This window comes from Miniopterus schreibersii, assembly GCF_964146895.1.
Source record: "Miniopterus schreibersii genome assembly, chromosome: 4".
Lineage (NCBI taxonomy): Eukaryota > Metazoa > Chordata > Mammalia > Chiroptera > Miniopteridae > Miniopterus > Miniopterus schreibersii.
This window is the reverse complement of record NC_138105.1, coordinates 32919743-32947001: the sequence shown is the minus strand read 5'-3', so window position 1 is coordinate 32947001 and position 27259 is coordinate 32919743. Positions and strand designations below refer to the sequence as shown.

General features: G+C 45.7%; 1 protein-coding gene across 9 annotated transcripts in view; it reads right to left on the bottom strand.

Annotated features, from left to right (window-relative positions):
• Positions 1 to 27259, bottom strand: part of JADE1 (jade family PHD finger 1) — a 161292-nt gene that overhangs the window by 41126 nt on the left and 92907 nt on the right. Inside the window, exon 1 of one of the 9 annotated variants that reach the window (XM_081136395.1) lies at positions 13717 to 13798. The exons of 2 other annotated variants lie outside the window; for them this stretch is intronic. The gene's annotated coding sequence lies outside the window, so the exon portion shown is untranslated. Of the gene's footprint in view, positions 1 to 3608; positions 3692 to 12198; positions 12295 to 13051; positions 13109 to 13286; positions 13386 to 13468; positions 13565 to 13716; positions 13799 to 27259 lie in introns of those variants that run through there. 6 more of the 9 variants (XM_081136398.1, XM_081136402.1, XM_081136394.1 and 3 more) reach the window with 6 other exon arrangements.

Here is a 27259-nt window from a genome sequence, read left to right as displayed (position 1 = left end):
ACACAGAGGTCTCCTGCCACCTGGCCCTTCAGCTCTGCCCAAGAATCTCTCCCAACATGGCCAGCTTACCTACCTTGACGGAGCCCCGCCTCTGCCCTTGAGACACCTCCTCCTCTGTTCTTAGCCTTTCCTCTGCCCTTTCCTCTTCACCTACCCACTGTAGAGAGGGACGTGCCAAGACAGCGGGACAGGTGGGGTGGCAGCTCAGAGCAGCACCTGCTCAGGAAGCAGGCGCCTCCCCCACCAGCCCAAGTCCCTATTTACATTACATGCAGATCACTCTCCTTCAGTCTCTTCTGTCAGTCTGTTAAAATGCAGTAGTGGGTCGGCTAATATATTAATCTAATTAAACTTGTAAGGAGTTAGATGCCAGAAACATGGTGAACAGGATACGGATGGTCCACAGGGAGACATAGCAAGCACATAACTAGACAAGCAGCTTCAGTGTGGCCACTGCTATAAAGGTTGCAGGATTACCGTTCATGGAGCACGGTGGGACGTGGGCAAGGCACCTGACAACCTTGAAATTGAAGTTTTCTTGGACTGAAATTGTGGGGGGGTGGGAAGGACTAAGTTAAGAGCAGCCATTAGCTGCTGGAGCCCATCCCCAAGGTGGTTCGGGAATTTGCAAGCGAACAAATTCAGCGACCAGGGTGTGGTCTCCAGGAGGCATGGCTGGTATGTGATTCTAACTCAGAAAGAATGAGAAATGACCTCAGGGACGAGGAGAGAAGGGCTTTCACAAAGGAATATGATGATTGAGAATCTGAGGATGTAGATTCAAGGCTCTTCCCGGGAAAGAGGGACCCATTTGAGGAAAACGAACTGTACGGTTACCAGAACTACTCTCTGTGGTGAAACAGGGACCAGTTATCAGGCCATAAACTCTACAGCTGTAATAAGAATTATACCCTAGTGATTTTAATTATCTTATGGCTCATATGTAGAAAGGCTGGTTTCTTCCTCAAAATATAAATTTTATACACTGTGTTCCCATTCTTATTTATTTCACTCTCAAGAAGTTCTAGAAAACACTCACTGTACATACTTCCTTCTCTGGATTATCCCCTAACTCAGTGCTGGGCATCACAATGACCTTTGGATGAACGACTGAATCCCGTACATGAACTGTGTCCGACGCTCACTGGGTCCTATAGAATTTGAGAAGCTTTCACTGTAATATCTAAATGACCTTTAACTGGAGTAACTTCCATTACATTATTTTTAAATGTATTGGTGTCCTTCCATTCTTTGTGAAAGTTAATCTAATACCTAAATGCAGTATATTTTAAAATGTACTTAGAAAATGTATAATATAAAAATGTTAAAGAATGTATTTTCAGGCACTGAGGGGTCTTACAAAAAAAGTGTTTTGTAATGAACTACTAATTTGTGTGTGTTTGCTAAGTTCATACAATTAGAATACTATTTTTATATTTATATTTATATATATATATATATTTATATATATATCTTTATTGATTTCAGAGAGAGCAAGGGGGAGAGAAACATCAGTGATGAGAGAGTCATCATTGATCAGCCACCTCCTGCATGCCCCCAACTGGGGATCAAGCCCGAAACCCAGGCATGTGCCCTGACCCGGAAACTGAACCACGATCTCCTGGGTCCTAGGTCGATGTCCAACCTCTGAGCCACGCCCAGCCAGGCTTGAGTACTATTTTTAAACACTATATAATTGATCATTTGATTCCTAAGTTGTTGATCATAGGGTACCCATCCCAATGGAAAAAAGATTTACATTTTTGTAATAGGTCACCTTCTTGTCTTGTATGGAGTATACAGAACCCAATGTGGCAAAGTACCCAAATACAGTGACCTATACTTCATAGTAATTTCCTGGCCCCAAGTGAATGTGAAGGAAATCCAGCTGGTTCCTCACCTCAGTTTTTAAAGCAAACATTAATTACCTAGATAGGAAGTTTTCAAATTGGCAACATTATCTAAATCACATGCTCCCAGAGAGTCTAAAAATACTAATGTGACTATAATTCAAACGCAGATTTCTCACTTTAATCAAAGGGTTATATCTGGTTAAAAAAAAAAAAAAAAAAAGAAGTCATAGCCCGACTGGTGTGACTCAGTTCATTGAGTGTTGTCCCATGAACCGGGAGGTCCTAGGTTCAATTCCAGGTCAGGGCACATGCCCCTGGTTGTGGGCTCGATCTCCAGTAGGGGGGGTGCAGGAGACAGCCAATGGATGTCAATGTTTCTCTCTCTCCCCCTCTCTTCCTTTCTCTGAAATCAATAAACATACTTTAAAAAAATAGTAATAATCATAGATCTTCTTTAACTGACAAACTATTTAGACCTTAACTGTTAAAGTATTAACTTTGTCTAAATATTTCAACACCACTCCCCAATGGAACTTTTAAAAATGTGTCCTTCATGTCATACATCAAAACTTGTTTAAAGAAAATGCTGCCAAGCTACTATCCTAAGCCTTTGCAAAGGTGTCACACTTGAAAATATTCAGCTGAAAAGAGTTTGTATTAGCAATAAATAACCACCTCTCCCAAAAAAGCAAAGATTGTAGTTACAATTATCTGGTCAGTTCTTACAAAGTTTACTCCTATAAACATTATTAATAAAGCCCAAGTGCTATAACACATTAATTCACTGTAAACTCTTTTTTTTTAATCCTCACCTAGGGATATTCTTTCCTCCATTGCTTTTCGGGGGGGGGGGGGGGGGGGAGAAACATCGATGTGAGAGAGACACACCAAATGGTTGCCTCCCATACGCACCCAGACCAGGGCCAGGAATTGAGCCTGGGACCCTTCAGTCCATGGGCCAACGTTCTAGCCACTGAGCCAAACTGGCTATGGATACTGTAAATTCTTTATAAATTACTTTTAAACTCAGACTTTAAAAGTCGATGAAAGCATTTTTTCTAGACTTTAAGGAATTTATAAATTTGAGTGGTTTTAAATGAATCACAAGCAACCACCGTCTGCCAATTTATAAATAATCCAATCCCTGCTTAGGAGCCCTAAAACAATCTTAAGCCCCTCCCAAGTCTCTGCAAGTGCTGACTCAATCAGAGTCAACTGAAAAGCAGCTACGAAACATTCCAATCACTTGTATTTGGAATGTTTGCTGGTTTTTTCTACTTCCCTTGACAGGGAAGTAAATGAATTCACACCCAAACCATGAAGGCAGTCCCCATCCATGGCCTCCAAGCTGGAGCTCCTATCCCTAGAGTTTCATCTACTCAGAATTCCTTCCTGTTAGACTTATACGCTCAGATACAGAAAGATGCCGAAGACATAGTAAGAAAGAAACACAGGCAAACTGCAGGGGTTGGGGGGGCAGGGGGACCTGAAATACAATATAGACCCATTTGTACATAAGAGGGAGGAGGGAAGACAATACGTACACCGTCTGCTTGCATAATCGTGCAAAGTTACTGGAAGATCATAAAGGCTAATAGTGTTTAATCTCTGAGAAATATGACCAAAGTGTTCTGGATAGAATGGATTGGAATCTTTTACTTCTCTTTATGATCTTGATTTAAAAAAAATTTTTTTTATCATGATCCTGTGCTACACTTGTAATAGGAAAGATTTAAAATCCGAAGCCTTTCCTACCTGCTCACCATATACAGAAGACCCTGGGGTACAGCTTCTTGGCCCCGTGCGAGGCACCAGCCTAAAAGGAACAGCCATCAGTAAAGTGTGTGTCCCACCTCCTCCCCGAGATGGGCATCAAAGGCTTGTCTTGCTTCAAAAGAACACCTGATGGAAGGGTGCAGAAGGGAGAAAATTGGAAAGGTAATAGGATAAGGCTGTAAAATGCTATTACCAGCCATTCATTTAGTTCAAAAGCAGAAAGTTTTCAAAACATAAGAATCGCCAATGCCAGAGGCAAGTCACTAGAAATGTTATGTAGCAAGAATAGAAAAACTACCCCAGACTGGAAAACAAGGGTGTAAACTACCTTTGAAGAAATAAATACTCAACTTCTTATCCATTTCAAGAGTAGTACTATTTGGGGGGGGGGGCGGATAAAAGTAAAAAATAAAAAAGGTATGTTCCAGAGGTGGCTACCAACCGCCATTTCCTCCGCCCATGCGTATTAGGTCATTATCTTCCGCAACCCCAGACATGACTTCAGAATCCTCCTAAACACACACAGTGCTACCCCTCAGTCACAGGAGAGGTCAAGTCCTATTGCCCCCTTGCACACGTTTTTGACCATTTTCTTCAGAATAGATGAAAATAAAGTCTTTTCTAAAGCATTTCACGGAAATCAGAAGTCTGTGTTCCATTCTGCTTTGGGGTCCCTGAACCAACGTCCAATTTATACAGCGCAAGTATGCACGCCTACAAACTAAAAGTTCACTGAAAAATAGCACTTTTTAAAAACTAAGTATTCACCTGGTTCGGTTCTGGTCAGGGCACATGCCCAGGTTGTGGGTTAGATTCCCAGTAGGACGCGTGCAGGAGGCAGTCGATCAATGCCTCTCTCATCACTGATGTTTCTATCTCTCTCACTCCCTTCTCCCTTCCTCTCTCTGAAATCAATAAAGACATATTTAAAAAAAAAAAAAAATCAAGTGTTCAGAGGAGATGGTTTCTGAATGAACCAAGGTTAAAGGTAAGGCTAGAAAAGGCGTCCACAACCCCCATCCTACCCCTGGAAGAGTAAGTCAATAAATGCAAAGTGTCTACAGGGGAATTTTTAAAGATTTTTAAATGCTCGAACCAGATGTTCTTACACAGGATATACAAAGCAGCTTCTGCAGAAAACAGACTCAGCCAGCTAATGACAATTACACTGTGCACAGATTGAAATGCAGCTGTTTTGAGGAACTTTGTTCCTTGATTATAGCCGGTTGTCAGAAACTATCAGTTACCACTAACAATGTTAAGTCACCAAAAAACTTAAAGTACTGTTTAAAAAAAATGAGACTCCCAATGTACCTATTACAAGACCTAGATGGCACACTGAACAAAAGCTGCATTTACACACCGTCTGAGTTACGAATGAAAAGAAACATTTCATCACAGTGCACAGGTCTTGTTCTTATGGTCACGGAAACAGAAGCACAAGCTGGTCTCAAACCTAGCAGCAAGGTCTGGGAAATAGTCTCTCTGAGTTTTTAAAGCTGATGCGTCTACCCCATGGATTGTGTCTACAGGAAATCTTCCCAAAAGAAGCCCATACATTCAGAAACTGTGGGGCTAAAGAACATTTTGGAGATAACTAAATCTTCCTTTCCCGATTTTAAAGACAAGTGCACTCAATTCTGGAGAGGCAAAGCAGCCCGAGTCAAGACGCACAGGTAGGTCTAGGGCAAAGCCGGTCACCGAACCAAAGACCAGTTCCCAAGGCGGGTAGGCACCCGGGTGCCTGCACCTTGGCCTTCCTCCTCCTGGAGGCCTACTAGGATTGAGAAAGAAGCTATCTAGAAGATTAAGGTCATGCCCTGTCATGTTGTCAGGGAGCAGACAGCTAAAATGTAATCAGTGAATAGCAACAGTCTGTGAACTTGGAGATGCAAACATGGTTTCCTGGCAGGCTGATGTGAAAGGGGGAAACCCCACACTGCCTGCCGGAGAAGTGTGCAGCCAGAAGTTCCTGCACACAGTCACGGGGAGTCCCCTGCAGCAGGCGCTAACTTCTGATCCTTGTGCCACACACGCTACTTGGAGAGAGGTTATCTCCCTCTGCAGGATGCCAGTTTGTAAAACATATCCCCTTACACAGGGCTTCTTGGCCTGGCCCCCTCTGAGGGTGCAACTACCTAGATGTGCTTTCTTTCCTAGGTACCCGGGGCGCTGTGTTATATACACTATTCTCAAAAGGGATCTGGGAACCAAAGGGTTGCGAGCCACAGTCTTGAGCTCAGACTAGCCAACTCCTTCCATATTTATCAAACGTCTGATTTCAACTTCTGATTTCAGGTTCCTGCCAGAAAGGAAACTGAGCCCCAACAGAGGCAATCTGGTGACCAGGTCAGGCTGTGCACCTCACTATCAATCAGAGGCCCAAGCTGTTTCTGTCCTGTCCTTGAGCTAAGAATGGTTTTCACATATTTTATTTATTTATTTATTTTTAAATATATCTTTATTGATTTCAGAGAGAGGGAAGGAGAGGGAGAGAGAGAGATAGAAACATCAACGACGAGAGTCACTGATCGAGCTCGCAACCCAGGCAATTTGCCCTGACGGGGAATCGAACACCAATCGCCTGGATCCTAGGTCGAGGCTCAACCGCTGAGCTATGCCCGGCCGAGCGGTTTTCACATATTTAAACAGTTTGGAGTGGGGGTGGGAGGAGTCAAAAGCACATTTCATGACACATGGAAATTACACAGAATTCAAATTTCACTGTCTGTAAATAAAGTTTTATTGGCACACAGCCATGTTCATTCATTCACCATTTGCCCACTGGCAGCCTCTGTACCTACTATGGCTGAACAGTTGCAACAGAGACTGTCAGGCCCACAAGCCTAAAATATTGGCCTTTACTACCTGGGCTTTCACAAAAAGAAGTTTACTGATCCCTGTTATAAATCAAGAGACTGGCAGTATGATGTTTAGAAACCAGCATTATGCATGTTTAATGAAATGTGAATCAATTGCCAGGTCTTGGGCAACTGACAAACACCTTAATGCTTCCAAAGTTAAGCATTCAGACACACTCTGTCCTTAAGAAGTCCTTAACTAGAACAGGCAGAAATCACAAGAGGAAGTGAAAGGGGGGAGGGTGCTCTGAGCAGCTTAAATAAAGACCATGTCTAGAAAACCAAGAGTTTTTCTCAAAGGAAATCCCCTCCCCTCGGGGCTCCTACTTTGGGCCAGTGTACACTAAGGTGTAAAAACTTCTGACAAGCTTCTTATCTGATTTTCAAGCCAATAACCAATAAGCAGAAAAAATGACTGTTCTAGACAGGCATGTGAACTACAATCCATGGTTAATAGTGATATAAAAGGGTCAGACAGAAATCATAAAAAAAAGTCACCAAAATTTAAACACTAAACTGGCACCCAAAGATGCCCTGAAAAGTACCCAGCGAATCCGTGAAATGACAGGCACAGTCCGGTGCTGCTGGTTTTCTGGGGGAGAGGTCCCACAGGTCCCAATCTGACATTTTAAAAAGTTACGAGCCACCAGCACTCAGCCTACACTTAACTGCATCGTATTTCAACTCTGAAATAACTGATGTTCATTTAAAAACAAAAAAAAGCTGACCATGAGTAATCAAGAAAAATTTTAAATCATATTTAGTGTGCTTGGGGCTAAACAAAAGCAAGCCAGACAGCTCACACTCCAGGCACTTGTTAACCTTGCCAGCCCCTGCTCCTTGCCCTGGAGGGGGGCGTAAGGAGTAAAGGAAACAAACGCTCGTTTTATTCTTCAGCTTGTACCCTCACCACTGAAATCTTCACTTAAAGTAAGTGCTGCCTGGCCAGTGTGGCCCAGCGGTTGAGCATTGACCTAGGACCCAAGAGATCGCAGTTCAATTTCCCAGTCAGGGCACATGCCCGGGTTGTGGCCTCGATCCCCCGGTGTGGGGCGTGCAAGAGGCAGCCGACCAACAACTCTTTCATCATTGATGTTTCTATGTCCCTCTCCCTCTCTTTTCCTCTCTTTGAAATCAATAAAGATATATTTTTTAAAAATAATAGTAAGTGCTTAGAAAGTGTCTTAGAAACTATAGTGAAGTTCCAAATTAACAGAATCTCCTGTGCAGACATTAGAAGATCGGTATTAAAAATATATTATTGCAAATTGGGAATGCTTTCAAAACAACGGAAAGCTGTGGTTTAATTCTTTCAACAAATAAGTCCAATAGAACCTAAGGCTTTAAAAATGAACTTATTTCAATTGTCCTCAATCACCTCAGTATGTCTTGACTCTACCTGAAGAACCAAAATTAAAAGGTAAATGCTGGACTGGCTGTAGAGTAACCAGAAGTTTGGTCCTTGCACATTTGTTAAGTGTGCATCATGTACCACTGGTCTAGAGTTAACAGAGGGTTCAGAATGGAAACACACAATCCCTTCGCCAACGACCATGTCTGGGCATCTTTATTTTTGTTGCTCTCAGATGAGAAAGACATCTTAGTGATCATTCAAGGTCTAGACTAGATTAAGGCCAAAATAACACAGCCAAAGTCAAGATCAATATCAGACTAGATTTTCTCTTGCTCCACGACACGCGACTCTAGCTAAATTTACAAACACGCTGCCACTTTCACTCGGAGGTCAAAAGGCCCTCCAGGGCCTCTCGGGCATCTATTAGGAATGCCAAGTTAACTTCTGTCAGCCACCAGAGCCTGCCCACCGGGAAAACGGTCGAAATCGACCCCCTCACAATCCCAGATTAATAGTTTGCATAGCTACACCACGTAAATGACGACAGGCTTTCAAGTAACTCCCAACTTTCTGAAATATCACTTGACTAAAATAATAAGCACATGGACTGTTGAGATTTTAAAAAGATGATCACATAAAGTGCTATAATATCTTGAAAATGGAGAAAATAGACTGAACACCAGAACCATCAAGGAAACAACTTACCACCTCGGGAATTAAAATACTTTCCCAATTAAGGTTCCTACCGAGCTTCTGATACCATGTAAGAAGTGAACCAAGCAAAGGCCCTTATTTTAAAAAAAAACTTTAAAGGTATCGTTGAATACGGTGCCAGCGTTCCAACTTACAGGCTTGGGCAGGGAGAGGAGGAAAAAAGCTTAACGTTGATATCACTCAGTGTTTGAACAATCACGCCGAACTTTTTAACGCCAAGCCACATAAGAAGCAAGGTACAGCATTGGCTAAGAGGCCATGTCTTCCTCCAGAGCATGTCTAGTTTATTAATCTTGTGGGAAAACTGAGCCTGTAATGCAAACTCTGTCAGACCATTAACTGTGATGGTGTAACAGGTGCCCATAATACTGAAGGAGGGAAGAGCTGCGCCAACAGGAAGGAAGGAAGCAGAACTGTCAGACTCGAAGCATCCCCCTCCTGAGGCTCGGCCAACCCTGCAGACGCAGGGTGCAGTCAGTGCTTGACGACTTGATATTTGCTGTTCCAACCACCTCGGTGCTAAAACTGATCATTCTTTTCCCAACAAGTCCGTGGATAAACGCATCAGGCAAATTTCTTTACAGCAGTATTTTTCAAGCAGAACCTCCAAATCTAAGACTTCCAAATTACAATAAAATGCTATTTTGATTTCCAACTTTTTGAAAGATCCCATCCATCATGACCCGTTCCAAAGGCTTGCCTCCTCAATGTTAGAGGTTCTGTCAAAGAGTTACTGTAGATTAAAGACTACTTATGGGAAATAACCAGATGCAATAAATGATCCTTGACTAGAATGTGTTTTAGACAAAGCTGCTGTCATATTTGGGGACCAGCTGAGGAATTCTACGTCCCAGTGATAGATGAGATGAAAACTTACCAAGCTAGCTGACAGGAAAAACAAAACTCCTTACAGAACTGTATATATAGTATGATTTCATTTCGACTAAAACGTGCACACATATGCAGAGACAATTATCTGGAAAGCAATACAATGTTGATCTCTGGGTGGTAGGAATGTGTTATTCTATTTGCTCCTCTGTATTTTCTAAGTTTCAACAATGTACATGTAACACCACTTCTGTAATAATACTTCAAGCCACCAAGGGCTCCTTAAAGTCAAAAATCAGTATTTATGAAGTGCCTACTATATAGGTGAGACATAAGGAGATCTGCTTTTATTCTCACCAAGTCCTCCAAGTTTTTTCAGTCAATCCCTCTCCCCAAGCCTCTGGGCTAAGCAACAGTCAGTTTTAAAATGTAACATTTCCTTAAACTCCAAAGAGTTTTTCCTCTCTGTTCTCTCAGGCACACTAATAATTTTTCAGTTTTCCCTTTATAGCTACTCTTTCAACCTTGGCAACTAATATAAAACTAAAACACTCCTCTGCAGGCTGAAAACCTGTGACAGAGGAGCAACTAATACGGTGGGGGGAGGAAGGTCCTTTTAAATGAACATCTCTCTAGTTTTTTCAAAGTTAAAAGTCTCTGTGGCAACGCAGACAACTTTTCTTACTAGAAAGCAGTGCATGATCTTAAGATGGAATCAAGGTCAAGTTCTACTGCATGTCTGGCAACACCCGTCCTTTACCTCTGATGAAGAGATATGGGGGAAACCTAACAAATAGCTGAAAACTGTATTTGTTCTAGGTGTGGAAATGAAAATGCTGGGTCACATACACATATGAAAAATACACAAATTTAAGGGAGAAAGCAAAATACCAAGCAATCAAAAAGTCACCTTTTTTAAAAGTGACATTACACGAGACTTAAATATTTGGGCTAAAAGGGCAGTAACAATTCTAGGCTGCAGTTATTTGCTAGAAAGTGTCGCCTTACAAGAATAATTCCGTGCATCTCTCCAAAACGTGCCGCCTGCTCTGCAACAAATTATCGTACCAAAAGTGTTAAGTATGGTTACACGGAAGGCTTCCTTTCTCCACCTAGAAGCGATTAAATATCGATTAGAGGCGCTTTGATGAAAATGCAACTTACTATCGTGATCTCTAACCACTGGTGATCACTACCTAAATCAGCTTTCAGGGAAATAATTTCCTCTCAATCTTAAAACTAGTTCATTTGTTAGCCTTGAGCTACAAGTAACTAGAGAGCTAGCCTTTCACAGCGGGTTTTCTAAAAAGGAAAAATAGATCATCTCATAAAAACCTTTGGGAAAGAAGCCCCCAAGCATTCCCATTAATGGAAACCTCAGATTCTCTGCCGCGCTCCTGAAAACGTAGCTGTCTTAAGTCATTCAACTGCAGCTGATCACTCGACAAAAAGAAATTCTGAATTGCCTGTTGGCCGGGGTGATGGGAGGGCGACGGACCCTCGTCCCGGCGGAGGCGCGGGGCAGCGCCCGCCTCCCGGTGACTAGAAAGCCCAGGCTGCTTTGAAACGGCCTGCGGGTGACGACGCATTCCTAACGGGTTTCGAAGGCACGTTTAAATCGCCCGCTTTTTTGTTTGCTCGCTGCATGCACCGGGGCCCGGGGCTGCGGCCGCCCCCGCGCGCCCGAGAGGGGGAGCCGCGGAGAAGACAGCCGCGCAGAGGGCCCTGGGGTGGGGATGAGGCCGGTGCGGGAGGGGAGGCGGCGTCGGGGGGGGGGCGACCCGGGGTCGGGGCGCGGCCGCCGCCCTGCACGGGGGCTCCCGGCGCTGCGCCCGCCCGCCCGCCGGGGTGCGCGCAGGGCCGCGGCGCAGCCGCCTCCCGCCCTCCCGCGCCGCGCTCCTCCCGAGGCGACAGAAACAACAGCGCGGGAGGAGGGGAAAGTAACTCCCGACACCTTCGCCGGAACGAGCCCCGGTGCAGTGATGACACCTTCTCGTGGCGCAACCCAGCGCCGCTCCCTCCGCAGCGACGTGCCCGCCGCCGCCCTCTCCATTCGAAAGTGGCCGCCCCCCGCCACCGCCTGCGCCCGCCCCGCCGCCGCCGCTGCACCAATCCGCTCGGCCCCAGTGGCAAATCAAACGATCCCTCGCGTCCAGAAGCCACTTGCGCCGCTGGAAACGGCCGCGCCGGCCCCCTCCCCGAGTCCCTGCCGGGCGGCACCTCCGGGCTGGGGCGGGCGCTCGGCGAGGACGGCGGCGAGGCGGGAGCGGCGGCGAGCAGCCCCGAGCGGGCTCGGCTCCCGCGCCCGCGCCCGCCCCCAGACAGTTCTGGAAACTGTGGATCACCTCTGTCACAGGAAGCCATCCGGCGGGGAAGGCGGTGCGGAACCAACAAACAAACGCCTGCGGCCGCCCGCCGGAATCGGCGCGGGGACGGCGACGGGCTCCGGGCCGCTCCCCGGGCGGGGGCGCGGCGGTCGCCCCCGCGGCGCGGGCTTTGTGCGGGACTCCCGCGGCGCGGGCGCGGCGGGCCCGGCGTCCCTGTTCCCGAAGCCCCCCCCCCACACACACACACAGACACACACACACCCCACCCCGACCCCCGCGGCGTTCCTGGGACCGTTAGGTGACGCCGCGACCGCGGCCGAGAAAGCAGCGCCTCGGCCGCCGCCCGCCCCCATTTCCACACCGAGCCAGAGGCGGGCTCCAAAAGTTGGCCCCGGGGCCACCCAGCACCTGCCCACGTGCCGCGGAAGCGAGCTCCCGGGTCTTCCCCGTCCCCTTCCCCCCGCCGCCCGCGGCCGCCAGGTCACCTATTACCGGTGGGAGGGGAGAGAGAGGCTGCTATTTAAACGCCCGCGGAAGTTGAGGCACCCCCACCGGCGGGTGCCGTGCACCTGCCTCCCGCCGCCGCGCTCCGCCACTTTGAGCAGCAGCCGGGTCCTCGGCCCCGCCTCCTGCCCGCAGGCGGGCGGGGGGAGCGGGAAGGAGGTGGAAGGGATCGAATTTCTCCAGCAAATGGGACCGTTCCGACAGGATTCGGTTCCCCGGTCAGCATTCCACATTCCATCCCTCTCCCGAATTTGCAAGCCAGCGCCAACAACCCGGAAAGCCTGCTGGCCGCCGCACAACAGCCCCCAACTCACAAACACACTCACAGGCGCAGGACACGTGCACCGAAGGGCTTTGCAACTTGCAGTCCCAGGGTCCATACGGCACGTTCACTTGAGAGCGCGAGGACCGAGCGACCCCACCCCCACAATTTGCAGATGGTGCCAAAGGTTGCAATTTGCAATCCGTTTTTAAGTTCATGGTTAATCGGTACTTTGCTCCGCCAATGCAACTCCTTCCTAATTTCACCGATGAAGGGTTTTTACACTTTACAGGCAGTCTCGCTGTTAAGTAAAAGGTCTGATCACTGGAAACCCAATTTGGAAGAATCTAATTGCCAAGCTGTCCCTCCACCCCCTGCTCACTGCCCTTGAATTGATGCAATGAATATTTTGGACATGTGGTGACGCGGTGACAAGAGCCGGGGCTGCGGCCACCCTACACAATGTACCTACACACACACACACCACACACACACCCCTATATTTAGACAAATATAGTCGTCCCCCTCCCTCCACGGTCACACACACTCTGGATTCATATATGTATGCGAACCTGCGTTCTGCCATTGCCATCTGTCTACCAAGTTGCTACTATGCTTTCCACTTTCATGCAGCTCCATGCACTTTGGGCCAACTCAACTCGGCTTCCGATCCTGAAAGCGTTTCATTGATGCTTCACCTGAAAAACCGCATGTTCTTCGCAAATCCGTAAGAAGGCAAAGCTCTAAGTCTTCAGCTCTCCTCCCCCCACCTCCCCAAAATGGAAAAATAATCATCATAAAACTTACTGATCCAACATAAATCAATTCTCAGGCTCCAAAAACCATCCTCTCCTCCTGCTCCTCGGGCCCCCGCCCCGGCAATGCCCAAGTTACTGGTGGGATAGTGAGGCTGCGCTCGGCGGCCGCCCGCCCGCCCTCCTCGCTACAGATCGAGAGCCCAATCTTTTGGCGCCATATTAATGACGTACTATATTATTTCCACTAGGCAGCGACCTTCGGCATTAAATTACTCCCGAGAACTCCCGAGCAAAGCAACAAAACCATCAAATATGGCTGAGCCTCTCGGCTCGTCCTGCAGCCGCCGCCGCCGCCGCCGCCGCTGCCGCCGCCGCCGCCGCCGCCGCCGCGGGTCCGGGACGCGCACCCGGACCCACACGCGGACACGCGCGGACACACGCGCGGCGCGCCCCCCGCCCCCCGCGGCCCGCGCGCGTACCTGCTGCGGAGGCTTCGGCCGAGGCGCCGGGCTCCGCGCCGCGGGAGTTGGGGCCGCGGCGGGCGCGCGGGCGGGGAGCCGGGCGGGGAGCCGGGCGGGCCCTCGCGTTCAGCCGGCGCGCACACACCCGGCGCCCGCGCGGGGAGGCCTCTCGGACGGGCGTCGGGCTGGTTATGGAGGAAGGACTGTGTGAATCAAACTCATTTCTGGGTCACTGCTGCCACAGGGGGGAGCACTTTAATCCCGTGCCAAAACGAGAGGGTGGGGACGCGAGGGCGGAGGGAGCGCGCGGGGAGCCCGCGGCGCGGGGGGCGCCGTCCCTCTTTAACTCTTCGCGGGCCTGCGGCGGCCGCGGCCGCCTCCCAGGGGCCCGTCCTTCGTCTCCCCGGCGAGCCTGGAAATGCTCGGGGTGTCGCCCAGCAGGGACGTGGGCTTTGACATGACCCCCTTAGAACTGTCCCGGTTCCAACTCTTGTCTGACATCCCAGCGCCTAGACGTGGGTTCTTTCAAAATTGCATTAAAAGTGTGTCGATGAAACGTGTGGCTGTTGAGGCGTCAAATTTGGGTGAAAGGTTTTATTTTTAGACTGAACGGCAAAATAAATAGCTCTTTTGTAGTAACAGGTTTACGGAGTTTCGAATTAGAATGACATTTTTAAACACAGAGAACCCAGTTTGGGAGCTGGAACGCGTCTTTACCTAAGGATCACGCTGATCGTTGCAAATGCGCATTAATTCACTAGAAGATCGTGATTATATTTACAAATTGACAGCACCTTTCTGTTACACGGTATCGCACCACTGGACAGCACCTTCCAAATATGAGAATCGAGACTAATGCTAAAACTGGAGTTTCAGACTAATACAAAATTAGTCATCAGAGATTCATTGGGGGGGGGTGTATTTCTGTATAACTATGAGTGGTTATTGATTTTCCATTGAATACAAATTGCTTTTTTGTGGGAAGGTTAACCTATTTCTCTCATGGACCCCCACCCTAAAGAAATAAGGGTGTATATGATACTCAGTTTCAAAAGGAAAAAGACCTCTGTAGGGATTAAAACTCCCATCGGTAAATAGGAACAGTGATCACTAATGACAAAATTCAGTATCAAACCCAAAAGCACTGGATGCATTCTTCTGGATATATCCAGTTTGGCTTCATACAGTCACACACCACCCCATCCACCCTCACGAAGAACGTAAAATCCGATGAACACGGCAAAACAAAACTAACTGAGCCTTTCCATTATTTTTCAGAAAACAAATTAAGCCAAAGGAAATCTTAAGTAAAGACATAGCCTGTTTCACTCACAAAGAGTACAAAGACACCACATGGGCCCTCCCCGTGTGCTCGCTTAATCCTGTTCAGAGATCACAGATGTAAAGCACTGTGCTACCACTATTACTATGGTCAGCATTGCATTGCAGTTACTGCTCTTTTCATGGGTCCACCTCACACATACTCTACTGTAAAAGTGAAGTACACAGGTCCACAGCCAGACAGACCCTGCGTTGGACCTGGCTCTACCTGTTACCTATCGGTGTGTCTGGGGTAAATAACAGTACTCTGAGCCTCAGTTTCTTCATGAGTAATAAAATGAGGTTCACAGCCCCTACCTAACGGGTTGTTATAAGGAATGAGACAACCCCATAAAAGTGCGCAGCAGAGGCCCTAGCAGTAGGAGGTTATCAATCCCCTCAGCCATCCCTCCAATATCCCTTTCTTGGTCTTCTCTCCATGGAAAATTGCATCTTCTCAATTCCAGCCAGACTTACTTCACTCATTCCCCATAAAAATATTTTTTGTCGCACTTGCCGCTTGCGTTTTTACTTGTCTTTTTCTGACCATCCCCACTCCCAAAACTTCAGGCAACAAAATCAAAGAAGCGGCTAAATGGATGAGAAAAATAAAGAGGTAAAATGGCACAGAAACGCCCCACACAGATACACTGGGCATCAGGACCGACGGGCCCAGGAACATCCTTTTAGTTATGCCAGTTCTTCAGAACAGTGACGGCTGAGGCAGTGCCCTGTGCTATAAATTACCCTGGATCAGAAGACCCTGGGCAAATCTCTTTGGGCCTTAGTTTCCCCACTGAGATGATAGACAAGATCCAATCTAACTCCCAGTTTCTCTACCTAACTTGGAAAGTGATTATTTGAAGAAATGAAGGACAACTTGAACTGAGAAAGAACATGTAAAATAAAATAAAATTAAAAACACCAAAAAAACTGTCATTAATCATTAGCTGTTGACATTTTTTTTAAATAACAGGTGTCTTTTGCCATTAGACCGCCAAGGAAACTTTGATACAACCTATTTCTAAAATGGGAAAGACAATGGCATGGTTTGCCTTCTGGAAGCACAGACAATATGTGCTAGAATAAGAGGCCCTAAGCTAAGTTGATGATTGGGAAAACCAGTTTCTGGTTCCACTCGGTCACTTATTGTCGCACCCTACCAAATCACTGAGGATCACCATTTCCTGGTCTCTGGAATGGTTCTGTTAATTCACAGTTTATTTGAGGAGATGAAAGGATATTCGAGGAAATAGCTACAAAGTAGTCAGTGTAGTTGAAATAGTAAGATTCTAGTCTTTTCTGATCTGATCAGTATTCTTGGTGATAATTACAATTCTATATATTCCTTACAGTTTGCTGCAGTCATACAGAGTTTAATTATTTTCTCCCATAATAATGGATTTTTATGGAATAAAAATTTGGATATTCATACTTCTGATTGTGAAACCATTCATAATTACACCTACTTAGTCATTTCCTTTGTGTCTGCTCTGTAAGTAAATCATTATAAGGCCATGACAAGAAATTCAGAATTGTTTATATTTGAAGTAGATTCATATGCTAAAGTACTATCTCATTCCTTTAGAGAAATGAGCAAGAAGTTCTTACTGACAAATGCCATTGCCAGTTGGTATGCATTATCTGGCATAGAGAGAATTTTTTACTGCACAAGGGCTCTCCTGGATAAAATGGGTTATGTTCTAAAAGTTTATTTGTACTTTGATTGGAACTTTGAATTTATGCCCCAAATAAACCCTGTTATAAAGAGAGCTTAGGTTTTCAAGTAATTAAAAACAGTAATTTTAATAACTAAATGACAGGAAAGAGTAACTTTTTATTAACTTTTTTGAATGACATTATTTGGGTGGGAAGGGATCTAACTCAAGGAGGGATATGATAGTGGGATACTCTGAACAAGAAAAGTCAGGTTGGGAACCATATTCAGCCCATGCCTGAACCCCATGAGAAGAAACAGGAGGTCATGGGTGAGAGATTAGGACCAGAGCTCCCTGTCTGACCAGTCGATGAGGTCACAGGTCCTGAATATAGCCAGGTGGGTGGTTACCACATTCAGTTGTAACGAATGATTGGAAGGCCAATAACCGAGATACTTTTTTGTTGATGTCGGTACCAGCCAAATTATTTTTTTCTTGAGGTTCTTTCTTTCTTCTTCTTCTTTTGTCTACTTTTGATTTTGGTTGCTTAAATTTTGTTGATTTTCATACTTTTAGCACAAGTTAAGATATCAAAGAGAAACAAGTCTGACAGGAGAGGAGATCATTTATTTCAACCAGATGGAAGTGTCCAAGACATTTGACATTTGAGGAGGTTCAAAAATAGAAAAAGATTTTCCCTAATCTTGAAAATAAAACATGGTAATGGAGAGAATTTTGAAATTTCAGAAAAGTGAAGGAAGGTAATAAAACTGACCTGTTATAAATATTGCCATAAAATGTTCAGTCTTTTTTCTAGGCATTTTAAATAAAATTGCAATGATGTCACACATTCCATTTTACAATCTTCCTTTTCACTTACCTCTTTCATGATTTTCATTTCATCATCATACAATTTTTTTTATTTTTATTTTTTAACTTTCAGGTCTTCACCTGCACACCATACCTTCGTCTATTGGCCGCTTCAGCCACACACTCTCATACTTTTTTTTTTAAAATATATCTTTATTGATTTCAGATAGAGGGGAAGAAAGAGATAGAACCATTAGTGATGAGAGAGTCATTGATCAGCTGCCTCCTGCACACACCCCGACTGGGGATCAAGCCCGCAACCCGGGCAGTGCCCTGACAGGGAATCAAACCTCAATCTCCTGGATCCTAGGTCGATGCTCAACCGCTGAGTCACGCCCAGCCGGGCCACACTCTCATACTTACTCTCTGGACCTTGCCAATCACTGGAAAGTCCTGCCGTCTTTAACAGCAGGTTTAAGTCTCTCATTTTACTATCTCTGAGACTTCCAAAGCTCATTCGACCTTTCCTTTTACCTCAACAGTCACTGCAATCTACCCCTCCAGTCTCCTCTTACTGAATGAAGAGCAGTGGGAACTCAAAATATGATCACCAGTAGCTGCACCTGAGAACATGTCAGAGATGCATTATTTCCAGCCCCAACCCAGACCTACCAAATCAGAAAGGGGATCAGCAGTTCGTGTTTTAACAAGCCCTCCAGGTAATTCTGATCCACACTCAAATTTCAGAACCACTCATGTAGATCTTACCACACTGGAGCACAGGGCCAGGCACCAGACAAGGTGGCAAGTCCCCAGCAAGTACACCTATTCTCTGCCCACAGGCCAGTTAAAATATAGACAAGTGAGTCCAATAAACCACAGGGTTTGGAGGAAGCGAATACATGGACCTAATCTTGTGTGTGTGAGATGGGTGGGAGGAGGGTGGTCAGAGAAGACTTCTGAGAATAAGTGACCCTAACCTGAACCCTGGAGGATTATAGGTATTAGCCAGGTGAGAAAGGGGGTAGGAGACCAAGTGTGGTGCTTTTTGTTTTTGTTTTTTTTTTTATAAAAACTCTGGCTTCTATGTGGAGAATGGATGGGTGGGAGTAAGACACAGGTAGATAGATGGGAGGCTTCTGCAGTGACCAGGTGAGAGACAGGGGTTAGACTGCAGTCACTATGGATGGAGACAGCCTGTGATGGAGGCGCGGGCCCTTCAGAGGTCTCCAGCTTGCTCAGGTCAACACCGGCTCTGGAAGGGGTGAGAGCTCCTTCTACCACCGATCTGCTAGGGACACCTCAAGAAGGCTCCCACTAAATACAGGCCATTGTGCTGGGCAGTAATGGAATAAAATCATCAGTCTTTCTGACCCCACCTGGCTTGAGCCTGCCCAGTTCCCATAACACCTCAGCAACTTCTGCTTAGTCCAGCACGAGAAATGCTAATCACTAAAGGAATCTAACCTGTAGCCTGGGAATTCTTGCAACAACCTCCCTGCTGGAAACTGCCTCTCCAGAGAGATAAGGAAGGTATGTGCAAAAATAATGACTGTTCATCAAAAGACTTACGGGAACCTGTGACTGGGACCACTGGAATTTGTTGACCAAAAGCAAAGAAATTTCATCAGCCCCCTCGGACCGTTGCTGAGGTCCAGATGTCCGGGGTCATCAGTCATCTCCTGATCTCACACCCCTCCTGCCTCTCCCTCTCCTGACATAAAGAAGCCTGAATTCTGTATTCTTCTTCAAGATGGGTAATTTAGGACGCAGCCTGCCATCTTCTGGGCTTGCTGGCTTTCTGAATAAAGTCACTTTCGTTGCCCCAACTCCTTGTCACTTGACATATTGGCTGCTGAGAGGTGAGCAGTTGAAGCTTTCGCTGCGGCCACCCGCAGAGTGGAGGCTCGGGTCCCAGGGCCCAGGCGGCAGTCAGGGCGGACTCCGGTGTCCCAAGCCGGGACCCATCCCAGCCCCTCCTCCCTCACTTCCCGGGGTGTCTACTCCCTTTCCCTCCGCAGGAAAGCTCCACTTTCCTCTTCTCTTCCACAAAACACCTTAATGGCCCATTATAACCTGAGCCCCAATCATTAGCAAATGAAAAACTTGACTCCCTACACTCTGAGGCTGAGAAGGGTGGGTGCTGGGGGAGGGTGGGGGTGGCACGAGGAAGCAGGAGGGAGGTGCCCCCAAGGGTTAGTTCCAGGGTTAATGAAGCAAAGTAAAGAAGGCAAAGCAGTTTCCGTGTTAGAATTGTTTGATAATTCACTTTTTTCCCCTGTCCTGAAGCACATTTCGTTATAGACAAGACTTAATGGGTTGTATGTCAGAGGTGAGAAAGAAGTTGGAATGCAAGGTGGCTCCACAATGTTACGGGGATTGCCAGAGGGAAGGGGGGGTAGAAGGTAAAGGGGGACAAATGGTGATGGGAGACTTGACTTGGGGTGGTAAACACACAGTGCGACATGCAGATGATGTACTGTAGAACTGTACACCTGAAACCTGTATAATTTTATTGGCCAATGTCAGCCCAATAAATTCAATAAAAAAGAAATTAAAAAAGGAAAGGTGACTCCAGGTCTCCGTCTTAGAGAACTGAGTGGATTCCTTCAGTGACTCAACAGGCAGTCACTGAGCTCAGAGCTCCGGGGTGCAGGAGTGAGCCAGACAAGGAAAGCCCTGCCCTCCCAGAGCTTATATTCATTCTCAGAGGGAAAGAAATGAAGGAGTGGGGATATTGGTGAGTTCCACTGGAGGAGACACCACTTGAGGGCTACAGCTTAGAGATTAACTGAGGCCATGGGGGTGGACAGGATCACTCGGAAGTGTCTAGAGTTGGAAGCAGAGCCAGGGCTGTAAACAAAGGAGGCATATTTAAGGGGTGGGCAGAGGAAGCTGCGAAGCTTCCATGGTTTCACTGAGGACAGTCCAGATTAATTGAAATATTTTAGCCTTGTTCATGCCTAAATCAAGACATCTAAGCACCGCTGGAGAAAATCACAGACGTATTGGGTGCACCACCTCCAGGATGTCCTGAAATCACCGTTTCCCTGGTCTGTTCCGCCTCCCGTTTGCTCAGGATCTTTCTCAGAACTTCCCCGTGGTCCTCAGGCTGCCATCCTGCCCCTCACTGCGGCACATTCAGCAGAGCTCCTAACTCCTACGTGGCAGGAGTGACAGAGGCCAGCTTTGGCCTTCCACGCGGGCCCGCCTCCCCCTTCCTTCCTGTCACAGCGGCTGAGAGATGACCTTCCACGGGGCTCAGAACGCCCTGAGCCTGACTCGCTTTCGCTGGCCTCTAACTCAGGATTAGCCCTTCTTTCAGGTCGGTACCTCCTCCTTCTCTTGCTGCTGAGTCCTCCCCAAACACATTTAAATATACTTACGTTTCCCACCGAAAAGACACCCGCTCAAAGCTCTCTTCCTCTCCCTTCCTCTTTGCAGTCACTCCTGTTGAGAGAATGGTCTACACTCACTCTTGAGCCCACTGCAGTCTGACTGACGACTGCTCTTGCCGAGATCACCACTGACATTCTTAGTGCTAAATCCAGTGGCGATCTGTCACCCGTGTTGTCCTTCAGCTCCCACTGGCAGGTGACATGGTTGCCCACTCATGGCCTGCTCTCACCTGGCGTCCACAACACCTCCAGTCTCCTAAATGTTGGTTTTCTCTCCTACCTGTCTGGCTTTTTCTTACTCTCTTGCAGGTTTCTCTTTCTCTTTTGCTAAAACAAGGCCTCAGACAAGTTATTTTTGAGCACCTGAGAAGAAGCTTTTTGGAAAAAAATCAACTGGAAGACTAATTTTGGTTAAGACATTTTATAAAGAGAAAAAAAAAAAAAAAGAATGGTTCACCAACCATGTTTAGAATGGAACTTAAAAAAAGAACATCTGGTTAAAGATTATTAGGCTAGTCAATCAGCTGGATGGGTAACCCTAGCTTCCCAGAAGGAGTTCTCAGTCTTATTAAAGTCTGTCAGAAAACTGTTCACGCACTTTATCAGGAATGCTAATTGCTTCCCAGAAGGAGTTGTAAATTACATCACACGCAAAATTTCTGTCCCAGACCAGGTTTGAGTCAAATTTCTTTTTCACCTCCAGTCTCCTAAATGTTGCTTTTCCTTAGGGGTCTGTCCTCAGCCCTCTTCTCTTCTTCTGCGTATCTCTCTTGGTGATCTCATCTACTCTCATTACTGCCCCCCCAAAACACGTCTGTCTATATGGCCAGTGTCACACCTAAACTTTAGACTTGAATCTACCCAACAGCTTCTTAAGCACCCCATTGGATTTCCCACAGGAAGCTCAAACTCAGTGTGTCCCAAGCTGAGCTCAATTTCCCTCCCACTTTGTGCCTCCCCATCTGTTCCGTATCTCAATTAGTGGCACCACCAGACACAATTGCCAACCCAGGAGCCAAAACATTGTCCTTGACACTTGCTTTTCCTTGACACCTTCTCTACCACCACCACCAGTCCAACCCAATCAATCACCAAGTCACTTCTTCATCCATTGTCATCATCACAGTGACCTAAGCTACTGGCCTATCTGGTCTCCCTGTCTCCCTCTAATTCATTCCCTACTCAGTAGTCAGTGTGATCTCTTTAGAGCAAAAATATGATCATGTCCTTCACATTTAAAACCCTTAATAGCCATTTTTTTCCTGTTTACTCTTACGGATAGAACATGTTATCAACATAATCCATAAGGACCTTCATTTCCAATTCCTACTTTTCTAGCTCTCCTTCCAATACCACCCTTCCAGCTCCCCTCATTCCCCCCTCCCCCGCCACATGGCTTTTCACATTTCTACAGCGATGTGTCCCTTCAGAACCTTTGAAAATGCTTATCCCTAGCTTAGGTCATTCTTCCCTATGTCCCTATGTATATCCCTTCTTTTGGTTCTAACTCACTTAAGTTCTACCGAATAGCCTTATCCTACCTCCCAAACCCCCACCCTTCTCTAAGCTTCCACAACGCTCAGTGCTATCACTGTTATCACTTCTCTCTCTGTTTCATAAGCTGTTGTGCCCCTGTCTTGAATTTGTGATTGAAGGACTGTGTCAATTGTGGTGTTCTCCACTGTGCTCCTAGTGCTGGGCCTAACAATTGGTAAGCAGTTAATAAATATTTTGAATGTGATAGATGAATATTATATTTGTGTAATTAAACAATCTCCAAAAAAACAGATTATAACTATCATTTTTATTTTCTATGCTAAAAGTAATGAATGTTATGTTTTAGAGAAGCCAAAATCAGAATTAAAGTCACCAAAAACACTATTAAAGACAATCACCACTAAAATTTTGGTGTATGTTTTTTCTGTTTTTTTTATATGGTTGTGTGTGTGTCTCTATACACTTCTTTTTTTTTAAATGGGATCATAATTCCCCAGCCCTAGTCAGGCACATACGGGAGGCAACCAATCCATGTGTCTCTCTCACATCGACGTTTCTCTCCAAAGATCCTGGTAAGAGAGTGTAAAATCAAGCTATAGACTGAGAAAGAATATTTGTAAGCCATATATCCAAAAAAGAACTGGTATCTAGAATATACGGAGAACACACAAAGCTCAGCAATTTAAAAAATTATAACAATTCATTTAGAAAATGGTGAAAAACATCAACACTTTTCCCAAAGAGGATACACTGATGCAAAATAAGGGCATGAAAAAAATGTTGAACATCATTAGCCATCAGGAAAATACTGCAGATTTAAAGCTCAGTGAGATATCATTGCACTCCTATCAGAATGGTTGAAATGAAAAACAGTGGCAACATCAAATGTTGGCTAAGATGTGGAGGACCGGATCACTCATCATTGCTGGTGGGAATGTAAAATGGTCCAGCCACTCTTGAAAACAGTTTGGCAGTTTCTTATAAAACTAAACACGCGACTACCACAAGAACCAGCAATTGCACTCTTGGGCATTTATCCTAGAGAAATGAAAACTTGTGTTCCCATAAAAGACTGTACACAAATGTTCATAGCAGCTTTACTCATAATAGCTGAAAACTGGAAACAACCCAGATGTCCTTCAATGAGTGAACAGTAAACAAACTGTAGTACATCCATACCATAAAGTGTTACTCAGCAATTAAAACCAAAAAGAGCCCTGGCCGGCTAGCTCAGTTGGCTAGAGCGTTGTTCTGATACACCAAGGTTGCGGGTTCAACCGCCGGTCAGGGCACATACAAGAATCGACCAATGAATGTAGAAATAAGTGGAACAACAAACTGATGTCTCTCTCTCTCTCTCTCAAATCAATCAATCAATAATTTTTAAAAAAGAAAGGAGGAAATAACTCTTAATACATACACGAATATCCAGGAATTTAAGCTAAGTAAAAAAAAAAAAAATCCAATGCCAAAAGGTTATATGCTGCATCCTTCCATTATATGACACCTTGAAATAACAAAATTATAGAAATGGAGACTAGATTAGAGGTTATCAAGGCATCACGAGGGGGTCGGGAAGGAGGGAAGTGTATGTGACTACAGAAGGGCGGCATGAGGAATCCTTGTGGTGATGGAAATGGATGTATGCGGATTATGTCAACATCGATGTTTATCTTGTACATGAACACATCATACAGGGATACTGTACATGCCCTGGCTGGTGTGGCTCAGTTGGCTGAGCATTGTCCCATGCACCGAGAGGTCACCGGCTCGATTCCCAGTCAGCACACATGCCCAGGTTGTGGGTTCGATCCTCGGTGGCGGTGGGAGGCAACAGATCAATGTTTCTCTCTCACATCGATGCTTCTCTCTCTCTCTCTCTTCCTCTCATCTCTAAAATCAATAAAAATATTTTAAAAAGTGATACTGTACAATAGTTTTGCAAAATGTTACTATTGGGGGAAACTGGGTAAAGGGTACACAAGTTCTCTTAGTATTATTTCTTTTGTTTTCTTTTTTCCTCCCTTTTTCAGTATTATTTCTTATAACTGCATGTGAACCTACAGCTGTCTCAAAATGAAAAGCTTAGTTTAAAAAATATATAGCTAATTAGGTGAGAAAAAGAAAAGGTAAACACTAGCATATTCCAAAAAGTAACCTAAAAGGTAAAGGAATTTCCTAATGCCATTCAACAGAGCCACACGAACGAACAACTCCTTGGGCCCTAAGGCTGCGCTGGTGTACACATTCCTAAGGCTTCTGCTTCGGTGCAGGGGGCACGTCTTTTCAGGACTAGTAGGAGCAAGAGGATGAGCAGGGAGGCAGGGGTAGGAAGAGAAAAGGAGCACTGTAAACAGAAAAAAATAGAGTGGTTCTTCCTAGAGTCCTTCGTAAATATTCTGTCACCTGGTTTTCTGCCTTCTACCCAATGGCCTTTCTATGGTAAATACTCACTCACCAGGGCTCTGAGGGCAGGGAAAGAATCTAAATCTTGCGTCACATCAGCCAAATCTTACCTAATCTCTTGGACATAGTTCTCCACTCTAGTCCCAAGGTTTCACCCTGGGTGCCCTCCCCATCCTCCCAGAGTCCCATTCCCCCAGCAGCCCAACCACCCAGAAGGGAGCGTCCACACTGACATCTAATACATCACCACCTGACTTCTAATCCTGGGTCCAGCCCACTAGGCCACTCTACTCTGTAACATTCATCTCAGTTTTAAAAACATGAGAAGGGCATTGTTGGCAAAAATCCAGGCGTAATGAATTCTATGTTCTAGAAACAGAGAAACAGAATTATTTCCATTCGAACGTAAGAGCTGGCAGGAAACCAACAGAGCCAAATCCTCTGGGAGGAAAAACAAAAAAAAACACACAAAAAACAGGCTGGTTAGTTAACTTGCAGGTCGGAAAGGTGGGCAGATTTCTTGAAAAAGCAATTTTAGACTTGAGAGACTTAATTGGCACCCAAGGCCAAGAATATGAATAATGTTATATAAAAACCTCGCTCAAGGGACCGGGAACCTTTTTCATTTCCTTCTCTTCTTTCTCCCTCTTTTCTCTCTCGTCCTCTCTCTTTCTACATTTCTCAAGGTCACAGTCATCAACAGCTACAAAGTTTACCCTCTGATACCCAAAGAGAAACTACTTTTTTTTTCTCCCAGTTTCAGTTTCAGAATTTCCAAGGAAAAACTGGTTGGCCTGTTGGATCAGAATTCTACCAACATTCACCAACCGATATTATATGGTCAGAAGATGATTCTTAGAGACCATATGATCCTATGGTACCAAGAGGAAGGTTTTTACAGAAACCATATGGACGAAGTAGAACTGAGAGGGGGAAGAGAAAAGGAACCATTAGTGCCCTTGGGACATTCGTGTCTTCATGCTTTCTTTTTCCTGGAAATCGCTTTTTCTCTTATTGTCTATCTCTGCCTGTGGAAATCGAACATGTCTAGCTAAAGTGTCACCTTTTCTACAAAATATGCCAGTCTCTGCCATTAGGCCATGAATCCGCAAAAGCAGAAACCATCTATCTTTCTCCTTCCTATGCCCTCTTGCCCTAGCAGGCTGCTCCTTGAAAGCCTTCCGGGACCTGTCTATTCAGAATCGGCCCCACCCTTCTCCAGGCTCCTGGGGTGCTCTGTGGGAACCTCCTTCATCGCATTTGCCATCTCCTGGCTCCTGTTGAAGAATCTTACAAACACATTTTTCACCCTCTCCAAGATGTTAGTTCCTTGTTGACAGGGTACTTTGCACATAACAGGGAGTAATTTTTTGTTAAATATAATTCCCTCTCAAAAATCAAATGAGCAATATGTAAAATTGGGGGGCGGGGGGCACGTGGCAGCACTGAGCCACCTGCCATCCTGCATCAAGGACCAGCACTCAGGGACTTCTGAGGTTCCCTGCCCACATCTTGATGCCATCCCAGGCAGAGAGAGTGAACTGGGAGTTAAACATACAAAAAGACAATTATTAAGAAATTTTAGCACACTCCTGCCCACAACTCAGCTGAGTAGAGGGCTCAGACATAAGATGAGTTACGGTAAATTGAAATCTTCAGTATACTACCAAAAACTCAATGTGAGGCTCTGCTACGCCATAAAAGTTTGGCTATATTTTCCTTTCATATCAACAAGTCATATCACTGCAACGTGGTGCATTTGCAGCTTTTATGTCCAGGGCCCTCTGTAGGTTTTCGCTGTACTTTGCTTGATGCAGCCACAGTGAGTCCAGGTCAGTCAGCAGTCCCTTGCACAATCCAAGAGCAAATTAATAAAGAAAGACCATCATTCCATGGGCTCAGCTTCTTTGCACAGAGCAAGAATCATGCTGTGAGTTGGTATTAAGGCCAGAGCAGCGCTTATTACATAGACAGAGCACAGTGAGGACAAGGGGGACAGGGTGAGGGACAGACAACCCGGTCCGAGCCAAGGCTCCCTGCTTCCCTGCCCCCACCCTCTGGCCTTGGCAGGGAGGAGCTCATCCCTGTGAACCAGCTTAGCCATCAGGCTGGCGCAAGGGTCAGGCTGAAGCTTATTTGGGCACCTCCTGGCCCATCACCCAAAATCTCTCTCACCCCCTTCCCCACCTGCGGTCCAAGTGACTCTATTTCCTTGAGGGTGACTTTTGTGTAACTTCGTTCAGAAGTTACTTTGATTTTGAAATTAATATTTGATTTTACAAAATGAAAACCCAAGGAGAGTCTTCTATAAACTTGTAAATTCAATATATAGTTTTGTAGATATACAGCTACATTTAAACAACCACTTCTAAGGGGGCTTTTGATTAATGTTTGGTCACATTTACAAATTTACTTAATTAACCTATTTTAAATATTTTAACTGCATTTGTAATTGAGTATATTCAATTTTTA